Raw genomic sequence first — 11401 nt, forward strand, 5'->3', positions numbered from 1 at the left:
ATATATATATATACTAACCTATTGTACGCATTCGATGTATCTAATATTTTTTTCCATTATATATTTAATATTTTTTCAGAGTGGGGACCATAAAGTGAACGGGGTAACATCAAAATCATCAAAACTTTAGTTTAAAAAAAATAAAAAAATAATGAAAACTTTATTGCCGTTTACTGGGTACGGCCGCGTATTGCAGACACAAAAAGCATCGATTTTCATTTTTGGAGAGAGAGGAGAGAGAGAGGGATGAGTGAAACCTCGGGAAGGAGATCGTTCCGTGTTCTTCTTTTCCTCTCATCTGTTTTCGCACAAATCATCTCAGGTCCGTGCTATAATCAAGTCTCCTTTGTTTATCAGATCTCTCCAATGCTTCCGCTTCATTGATTATCGCATTTTCGAACCTAATTACTGTGTTTCCTTCAGCTGTTTGATTTTGATTTGAATCGATTCGTTAACTTGGTCATGGATCTGATGTATTTGACGTTGCAGTTACATATGTTTCTCTGTTTGGTTGCTGACGAGCTAGAGGGAAATGAACTGCGATAGTAAAATTGAAACCCTTTTTATGTATATTGTTCTTCTTGTTACCAAGATGACAAAATAATGAACTCGAATTTGGTATTTGGCTGACTCTGTTTGAGTTTTTGTTCAAAACTATGTTGTGAGTTGTGACCTTCAATTTTGCTCTCTGTTTTTATTTTTGTTCTTTCAGAACAAAGCCATTGCATAAATTGATCCTTTCATGCATAAAGCTTTCCTTTCATTTTGCACAGTGCTTTTTTGTGTGTTAGCAAGAAATTTGTGCTAAATTCAAGAAACTTGCGCTAATTTTGTTGTGGGGTGGACGGTGTGATGTGTTTTAGAATCTTCATTGGGCTGGTGATGTCTTCTGACCTGGTTTGGCGCAGGGTCTCCTTTTATTTTCTGTATGGTGTTCTGCTTTTGAATAGTTTAATGGAATGTGGCTAGCTGATGTGCATAGAGATTGGAGGGCTTTGTTACATTAGTTGGAAGTTATCTCACCCTTTCAGTTTTTAATGCCCTTCTTTTGTCTAATAAATTTTCTTCTTTTATCAAAACAAATACAGAACACCTTTTGATATAACGTGTAATGATGGTACCAGACAATGCTCAATTGGATAAATGATTTGACAACTATGTTTGCTACAAATGTGAGAAATGAGCAGGGAAGTAACACCTATAAAGCTTATGATTCTACACATTTGAGTGTACGAGCAAGAACATTTGTGCAGGTTCAGCGGCCACTTCATGCAAATATGTTCAAGGTTAAGGCCATATTTAGATGTGCACTCCTTTGGCCCTGGATGGGCAGGATTGGCACTTGTTTATGGCTTTTTAATTTATGAAAAAGAGGGTAGGAGTTACATTTATAATCATTGCTTTATAATTGTCAATTTAAAATTATTCTTCTATACATATAATCCATTTTAATGTGAGAGATGCACTGGTGTTTTTTGTTATTGTTAGACTGGGCACGGGATGCACTTCCTAGCTTGATAATTAATTAATGTATAAATTTATTTCCATTATTACAATGTATTAATTGTTAGATACAACTATAAAACTGTAATTATAAAATAGTAGAAGGCATGTGCAATGTGCTTGCGCAGTTTAATATTTAGTTAATCTATAAATTCATTTTGAAGATTATGACTTAATTAAATTACATTTTGTAAAATATTAACTGTCAAATACTAATTTAAAACCATAATTATAAAAAAGATATAATCATAATTATTGAATGTTAATCAGATAAATTATCAAAAGCATTTTATGTTTGGTACCGCTGGAAAAAGTAAAGTCCTTAGAACACAAGCATCATAATTAATATGCACACGCACGCACACACATGCACAGGAGTGAATGCGTGCTCAAATGCACAAGCACTCATGCACATACAAACAAATGAACATGTGCATGTATGCACAAAAAATAGAACAAAATTTAAGATGCACCAAGGGCAAATGAGAATTTAAAAAATGTGAGATAAAAAATATTCTTTGACCCCAAGTTCGCACATTTTATAATTTCATAATGCAAGTAAATAAAAATGCAGGGTAAAAGTTATCATTCATCCTCAATTGGGAATTTTCATTAGTGTAGGACTTCATCCTCAATTGGGGACTTTCATAAGTGTAGGACATGATAGGAGTTTTTATGGCGCATCACAAGGGTAGATTGTAATTCCCATTGCAAAAATAGAATACTATTTGTCCCTACTGTGGCACTTTTCATATAGAACTAAGTAATGAAGACAAAATTGTAAATTAAGATGCAAAATGGTAATTATTAGCTATTCCCAAGTTGTCACTTATTTTAGAGTAAGAACTAGGAAGGTGTAGGAATTTTATACATAATAAGAGGAGAGTTGGAATTCACATTAAGAAATACCATTTGAGCTTGAATTGTTTCCTTATGTAGGACTAAGATATTCCGATGGTAAACTAAATGTTCAGGAAAATGCCATCCACTATGTCATTATTCTTTTACAATTCCATTTTCTCATTTGTTCTCTGCAATTGTCTACTTATGCGAATTAGAACTTGTCTTCGAATGACCAGTAAAATGTAAACTTTAGAATTGAGGAACGGTTTTGCACCTGAAAAGATTCCAAATATAAAAACTTTGTACATTTTGTGTGGGAAGTTAGCATAAAAAATTTAATGAGATCGTAGAATTTAGTTTCCCAATATTGATGAGATATTAATGTGGAGCATTTTAAGAAATAATCTCCCGCTTATTGTTTTCATTCTGGAATACTGTTAACTCATAAATTCACACATTTATGTAAGAACTGTTAGTTAATTAATTTTTTGCAATATAATATGTTATAGAAATTTCTGCAGCTAGCCGTAATAGTTGGTCAGTGCTTTACCAAGCTGGGTTCACGCAATGTAATTATGTAAACTTATTTGGGTGATACACATATTTTGCACATGATAAAGGGTCACTTGTGAATGGCTTTAAATCTTAATTATACTTCTTTGTAATTAAAACAGTAGATATGCCGACCTTTTCTTTGACTTGGTTCTCACTCCCAAGATCCAGGATATCTAATTTTTTGCTTTTTTGCACAAATGGCAAGCAATCCACAGTTTATGAACTTTAGAGCAGAACCCACTGCAAGCCGTGGATTCAATTTTGAATATGGGACTCTTCCACATGGTGAAGGGAAATAGAAAAGAAATTTGCAGTGGGAGAGTCAAAACCTTGTCTTGAAAATGATGTGAGCATCATCTCCACTGGATCACAAGTTGCTACTTAAAAGGCTACGCTTCAAATAAATTTTATTCAAGGAGACTACTATACTATGATTATTACATATAAGTAAAATGAATAGAGTATATTAAATTATAAATATGTGAATGTTCTGCAAATGCTTCAAACTATATTGAAATTTCAAAACGGATGCTTTCTACTCTAGGCGTCAATGGTCCAAGATCACTATCCTGAGTGATGTAGTAAACATTTCTATCCTTAAAACATGGGACCTGCAGCTTTTACTGTTACCTGAGTTTTTGCATATTATTGTATTTCATCCATTTCTTACGCTTCATGTTTTTTGGTCTTTTCAGCCTTTTCAGATGACAAATCAAGTTCCAAAAATGGCAAGTCTGACACCCATGCCACTTCTAGTAGCAGCAATGCATCTAGGATAGTCATCATATGCCTTGCACTTGTGGCAGTTGGGCTGTTTTCATTTTTTCTTTTCAAAATATGGCAAAAGAAGAAAAGAGAGGAGCAGTATGCTCGCCTTTTGAAGTTATTTGAAGAGGATGATGAGCTTGAGCTTGAACTTGGTCTTCGAGATTGAACGTGCATCTTTCTAAAGTTGGAATTGAATATATTAGAGGTGCGTGTTTTGTGTTTTATCTTTTTCTGCTTCTCATTAGCCAAGAACTCTCTGTTATTCCTTTTCAATATTTTAGGACTGGAATTTTATTATTCAAACATTTTTCTCCAGTGTTGCCTTGTTTGCATTCATAGGTTTTATTGTTGTGTACATAAAAGTTACTCCTTTTTTATGTAATTTTCATTTGTGAATTAACGAGAAGCTGAAGAATAACCATGAGATAAAAGCCAACATGCCAACTGCCATAATAAAAACTGTCAAGGAGGACCCTTGTTCTTCCTGTCATTGAAACTCTCTTTTATATTATTAAGTTTCATAAATTTGAAAAAAAATTATTTGTCAGCTTAATGAAATAGTATATTTATACTGAATAGTTGATTTCATCTGTCAAGCTTGTGCCTGTGGCTAGTATTGAATGAATTTAATCTTCATTTCTTTGAAATAATAGCTGCAGCATGCACAATGCACTTGCTTTGTGGTTTTTGGTAGTTATGGGCTGGACTTCTGTAGTTATGGGGAGGAGTGTGTAAAAACTAATGCAGATTTGTGCAGTTACTTATATACTTGTGTTTACTAATTTGCTCATTATTTAAATTTTAATTATGAATCTGTTAAAAATTGAAAGTTTTGGAATGCCATAGGGAAGAAAGGCAGATTGGAAACTGCTTAACTGCCTCGGCTTCCTTTCACTAGTTGTAGAGATTAGGAGTGAGAGGATTAGGTAATGTAATTAGATTCTAAATTAAATGCTCCTGATGAAGTGAAGTTAATAGTTGAGTCTGACTCACTGGTGGCTGTGCACTTGCTAGGTCGAGCATTTCCAATACAAGTGCTTGTCCTGTTTATATGTGCCAGAATTTGGTGGGAAAAGATTGAGAGGTGCATTACAGAGTGCGATTTGGTGGCTGATAAGCTGACCAACTTAATGCTGGACCTGCATCTCAGACTGCACAAATTCAGGCCTTCGCCGCCACCAGTTTGGCCCTTGGTTTACAATGAGATGTATTGGGGGTGGCTTACCGCGGACTGGTAGGATAGTTCTTTTGTTTGTTTTCTGGTTGCCCCTTATTGAGATGAAGAAAATTGAGATCCTAAGTTAATATTAAAATATTTACTGAGACAAAGGCCCGTGATTTTCCTATATCTTTACTCACTGATCATGGTTTTAAATCGCGGTAGCAGGTAGCGTAGCGTAACGTAATGGTAACGGGTGTAACGGGAAGCGGGAGTAGCAGATGTTACATAACGGGAAGCAGGTGTAACGGCCGTGATTTTTTTTGAAACACGCGCAACCTTGTGCATCTTAGCGTACTTGCATATTTTAAGCTTTTAGCCCTTCTTAGAAAGAGTTTTAGTGTATTTTGGATCCTTTAGTTCGAGTAACTAAATTATTTGGTAAGGGCAACAAGTTTACATTTGTTTTAAACCACCATTGATAGAAAAATTACATGTGTGTATTTATACTTCTCATTGTTTTTATCTGTGATAAATTTTTATGTGTGCTAAATTAATTAATAAAACAAAATACATTATACACTCCTTTAATCTATTAGACACATAAGACATGCGAATAATACAAATATAAAATAGTTAGAAAATAAAGAAGGTTGAAGTTGAAAAATATAGAACATAAATATCACATTACTAATATTATCAGAATAAAATATTTTCCTAACAAGTTAGTATTTTCAAATTGTTAATTAATGCATCTATTGTGAGTATTTAAAAAAATAGTAAATTTTGTATCATTGTCATCCTCATTATAATCTTTTCCCCTTCTTGCTACTTGGTATATTGAGAATGATATATGAAAGAGGGAAAAAATGGGAAGAAAAAGTAAAAAATAAAATAATTTTTTGGTGTAACAGTCCTGTAGCGATTACGTAAAGGCCGCTAATGCGGTCCATAACGGCCACTACGGCCGTAATTTTTCTTCCCGCCGATTTCGCGGTGTGTAACGATATTGGTAACCCAGAAAACTGTTACATAACAGCATTACGTAACAGTCGCGACCTTTATTTAAAACCATGTCACTGATTGCTTTGCCGTGGGGCTTTTTGTTTCTGTGCTTGCCACCTCATGGGACAGATGAGTTGACTTATAGTCATTTGTGCAATTGTGCCTTTGCATAATGTTTGTCAATTTGGACAGTTTTTCTCTCAATGCTTGAAATCCTTACAAATGATCCTTGCTAAGTTGAATTTTTCTTTTGTAGTTAAACCATTTTGCTGCATTGATCCATGCAAAAGTAAACATATATTGAAGCAGTAACAGATGCAATTTCAAACAAGCTCAAATTTATCCGGGGGAATCCTAGCATGTTCAAACTGCATAATACAATAAAACCTTAAATTCTAGCTGTGTATCTTGAGTCTTGAATTACTTACAATGGCAATTAGTTCAAATATAGACTATTCTGATGAAGGTTTCTATATAAAACTATAATAAAATGGACTAAAATCCCATTAAACGTTTATCCCAAAATGCTGTTAGGACTTCAACATCAAAACGAAGACCATCATAATTAAGATATGATTTAGAATTGAATAAACGGCTAACAAAATTTGTCATAAAAAGATTTTGAAATGGAAATTGTTTGGACTTCATTTCACCATCTATATCTCCTCAGATTCCAATTTCAACTCTTACAGGAGTCCTAGTTTTTTGAATTTATCCCCTTTCTCTCACTGACTAAAATCTTTGCCTGGCTGCTCGGCTGATATGGCAGCATCTTTATTACATCTTTTATTTGAAAAGTATATTGAGTGGGTTATGTGTCAAGTGGTCAAGCATTGATCTTCTAATTGAAGCTGATAATAATTCAGAAACAAAATAAAACTTGTGCAAGTGTTTTGTAATTAATCCTTGTTTAAGATATATAGTAAATATTTTGATTAATGCAAAGTTGTTGTCTCCATATCTGGAATATTTTACTTATCTGTCATGTGGTGGCCAATCTGGTGTAAATTACTGGTTACTCTACTGCTTTCTTGCACTAGAAAGAATAATAGCTTGCTATCTCTCATCAAAATTTGTAGAATTTGGATTTCAATGACCTTGTGCATGTCTTCCCCTTTTACTTGTAGTCCCCTTTTACATTAGTTGATGTTCGGGTTTTGTGGTTTAAGCTCATAGGTGTTTGATCCAACTAATCTTAACATACGTTCTGTTGAATCAATCTTTCTCTTTTCTTTGTTCACATGTGCTTTGTACTGCTCCCATTCCCCTTTCCTATATTCACCATCATAATTTTGTCACTGTTTTCTCATTATGGATTTTTTTTTTTGTATAAAAATTTTGGGTGCAGATCTTGAAGGTCATTCATTAGTTGAGAAACTAGTTAGATTGGCATCCAGGATTGATTTGTGGGTTGTTAGCGATGTCCTATAATGAGGTCAGCCATTTTTTACTGATAAATTGTAGAATTGTAATGATAATGCCCAAACATACATTTATGTATTGAGTTATAATTTTTTGTGAAGTGTCTGGAGGGTCTCACTCATTTTGTAAAGATGCTCTTTTATTTTATTTCACATGATTATTTGCTTTCAATATCTTTTGGTGCCTAAATTGGTTCGAGGTTAGCTCGAGGAGAGAAATTTGATATGCTTTGAAGCAAAGCTTAAGAGGCATATGCACTCATAGGGGATATCCCAACCCAACAGTTGAAGTTTTAGATTTTCGTGTTGAAGGTCCCAAGTTCATTGTAATCTTGGGACTACCTCCGCTGTGTAAACAAATCTTGTGAATATAATGCTTGCAAACAATGCAAAGAGCTATTTCAGATTAAGACCATATAGAATTTAAATTTTGAATGGTAAGATCATGTAATACCTATTAATACATCGCGTGTATATCAAATATTACAATTATACGAGATTGAAACTATATCATCAACCTCGTTTCATATTAGTATTTAAATCACTGATTTATTTACAATAAAATGATAATTAAAACTATTAGCTAGCAATGTTCGATTTTTACAATTGGCACGATAATTACATTTGAGGAAATTTTACTTTATAATATTTGACAAGTTAAATTGAAATTAATTAAAAAAACAAAATAAGAAAATAATAATATGACAAGCACTTACAATTGCAAGTAAAATAATTCTCAGTCCATGCTTACGCACCAAACAGTTTTATGAATACTTTGCTCATATTAGAGCTGTGGAGAGTAGGTGTGAGTTGCAGGCAAGCTTTAAGAGTTGTGGACTGAAAACCCTAAGCAACTTTGAGCAATATGTTAATTAACCCTTAATCTTCAATCTTCATCAAGACCAATCCACCTGCGCCACAAATTGCAAGTACATTTGTACTGAACTTCTCTTCACTGAGAGCATTGAAAGATTGATATCCAACGTGTGTGTTGTAAAGGTTTTAGCCATATAAAAATAGATAGCTTTCAATCTTATTCATATTTAATATCAGAATCACTCTTAAGGGTATTGCCAATCTACCATGCAAATAGATCGATCCCATGAAGAGTCGTGCGAGCAAAGCAAGGAGTTGAAAATTAGAAAGAAGAGCTTGTTACGATTCCACTTCGGACCAACGAGACAAATCAAATAATACCACGCCGAAGTTTGCCCAACAATGTCACATAGACAACCATATCGTTTAACCTTCTTATCATCATTTTAAAAACATGTCAAATATAAGAAAAATCATGTGTTTCCGGCGATATCTCGAACATACGCAATCCAAAATTATAGACCTCAAACCCATATATGCGTTTTGTCGTGTCTACTCGAAATATATCAAATACCGAGCCACACGTACAAATTGCTAGTAAATTGTGTTTTGTTTTGTTCTAATTTTCTTTAACGTTTTAATTTATTTCAAAATTGCTCATTTCACTGTTAATTTTTCGTCAATAAAACATGTAATAAAATGCCTTGATAAATTTGTATTGCAAATTTTCAACTTATATACAGTAAAAAAATTATTTTATTTCATAAACTGAGGGCAAATTTTCATGGTTAATTCACATGGATCAATCATGGAGGTCTCACATTAAAACAGAACGGGGCTATTTAAACAATTAAAAATAAATAAATAAATAATCTATCAGAATGAAAAAACAAATTATATTGGCCACAACATGGATGCTAATAATTGGAAAATGAAAAGTTAAAGGCCTGTCCCATCGAGCATCCAAAAAGGAGCTTTTGGAAGTGAAAATAAGAATGCGTTTAGTTTTTAAAATTGTTCTTGAAAATAAAAATAATAAAATTATATTTGATTAAGGTTGATTCAAGTGGTAATCTATTAATAAATTAGTAATCATAATAATTATAATTTTTATTTAATATTATTACTATTATTATTATTATAAATAAATAAATTCACCCATATCCTATTTGGAAATTAGGATGAGATAATCACCCCATCTATAAATGGGGAGTAAAACATAAAGTCAAACTCGTCCAATTAATTAACAGTTTATAAAGAGATATACGTCAATAAATACATAATAATACTTTCTTTTTTGAAAAAAACAATTTACATGGAAAAACAAAGCATCTATTAAGCTGGAGTATGTGGCTCATATTGAGTGGAATGCATGCTCGGGGAAAGCATGGTGAAGTAAGAACAAAGAGCTGGGTTGAAAGTAAGAAACCGTCGACGATTTTAGTCGTCAGGTTTCTGCCTCTGCATTAAACCGTCGACAATTTGCTAAAACCGTCGACGGTATTGTTCGGCACTATTTACGGGATTTGAATCGGGAAGATCAATAGATTGGGGATTTCGGAGGATTTTCCTTCGGGGATTACTACAGGATTACTTTAAATAATTTCTAAACCTTTGGTACACATAGGGTTAGCATATAAACATTATTTTGTAACTCTTGTTTGAAATGATATTGAAAATCAGCCACTTGCTCTCGTGGATGTAGGCACATCATCGAACCACATAAATTTTGTGTCGTGTGATTTATTGTTTTCCTTTATTATCTTTGTGATTGATTATTTATGTATTGTTCATCGTTGATTGTTGCGTTACACATTTTGATTCAATTTGTGTTTCCGCTGCGTATTGGTGTATACTTTGCACAACAAATTGGTATAAGAGCTATTGGTTGCAATGACTGAGATTTCTTCAGCAAAATTCGATGTTTTTAGGTTTGATGGAATGAGAAATTTCGAACTTTGGCAGATGAGGGTTAAGGACTTGTTGGTGCAGTAAGGTACAGTGAAGACAATATACGAAAAGCAGCCGGAAGACATAGACGACATAAGTTGGAAAGAGTTGGAAGCGAAAGATGTGGCTACTATCAGGCTTTGTCTGGCCAATGACGTGATGTATCACGTCATGGATGAGGAATCGCCGATGACAGTTTGGCTAAAACTAGAGAGCCGGTATATGCCCAAGTTATTGACGAACAAGTTGTATCTTAAGCAAAAGTTGTATGGGCTTAAGATGACAGAGAGTTCGGATCTGAATCAACACAACAACGTATTCAATCAGATCATTAGTGATCTGAAGCGGGTTTATGTGAAGTTCAAGGACGAAGACAAAGCGTTGATGCTACTAAATTCCTTACCTACGTCTCATATATATGAGAATCTGGTTATGACTCTAACATGGGGGAAAAAAAACTCTAGAGTTGGAGAAAATCTGGTTACGAGTGCCCTATTGAGTTTTCATCAGAGGAAGAAGGCCAGCGATGATAATTCTCAAGGTGAAGAACTTGTGGTGAAAAACAATCAAGATCGTGGGAGAAGCAAGTTCTGAGGTGGACCGAGCAACAATAAGGCTTGATCTAATTCTAGGAAGAGGAAGGATGTATAGTATTTTAAGTGCGGGAAAAAGGGGCACATAAAAATCGGATTGTCCAAATAGGAAGAAGGGGAATGTTGAAAACAAAGAAGATTCATTAAACACGACGAATGTAGTGGAAGGAGACTCTGGGAGCGGTAATGGTGATATACTCTCAATTTCATCTAGTTCATATGGGCTCACCGATTCTTGGATCTTAGATTCGGCGTGCTCTTATCACATGACACCCAACAAAGACTCATTCACCACTTACAAATTGGTGAATTCTTGTTTTGTTTTGTTCTATTTTGATAGGAAATGGTGTTTTATGCAAAGTTGTCGAAATGGGGGGCATCGGAATCAAAATTTATGATGGTGTTGTGAGGACGTTATGCGATGTTATGCATATACCAGAGTTAAGGAAGAATTTGATTTCATTAGACACTTTAGATTGTAATGGGTTTAGTTACAAGTATGAAGGTGGGGCAATGAAGGTGGACAAGGGTATTCTGACTATGATGAAGGGGTAGAAAGTACCGAGGAATATCTATATACTGTTAGGTACCACAATTGTAGGTGGAGTTATAGTTGCAGAGTCTAAGTCGGATATCACTGTCTTATGGCATATGCGTTTAGGGTATATGAGTGAACATGGAATGAAGGAACTTCACAAAAGAAATCTTCTAAAGGGGTTCAAATCATGTAAGTTGGATTTCTACAAATATTGTATGCTTGGAAAATAGAATAGGGTCTAGTTTATGGT

The 11401-nt window shown here is 34.0% G+C and overlaps 1 long non-coding RNA gene across 1 annotated transcript; it reads left to right on the forward strand.

Moving 5' to 3' along the window:
• Window positions 1-120: 120 nt before the first annotated feature.
• On the forward strand, window positions 121-7426 carry LOC131163322 (uncharacterized). The gene is made up of 3 exons (XR_009139060.1): window positions 121-322; window positions 3597-3874; window positions 7182-7426. It is a non-coding gene; the product is annotated as an uncharacterized LOC131163322 (long non-coding RNA).
• The last annotated feature ends 3975 nt before the right edge of the window (window positions 7427-11401 follow it).

This window comes from Malania oleifera, chromosome 9 (assembly GCF_029873635.1).
Source record: "Malania oleifera isolate guangnan ecotype guangnan chromosome 9, ASM2987363v1, whole genome shotgun sequence".
Classification (NCBI taxonomy): Eukaryota; Viridiplantae; Streptophyta; class Magnoliopsida; order Santalales; family Ximeniaceae; genus Malania; species Malania oleifera.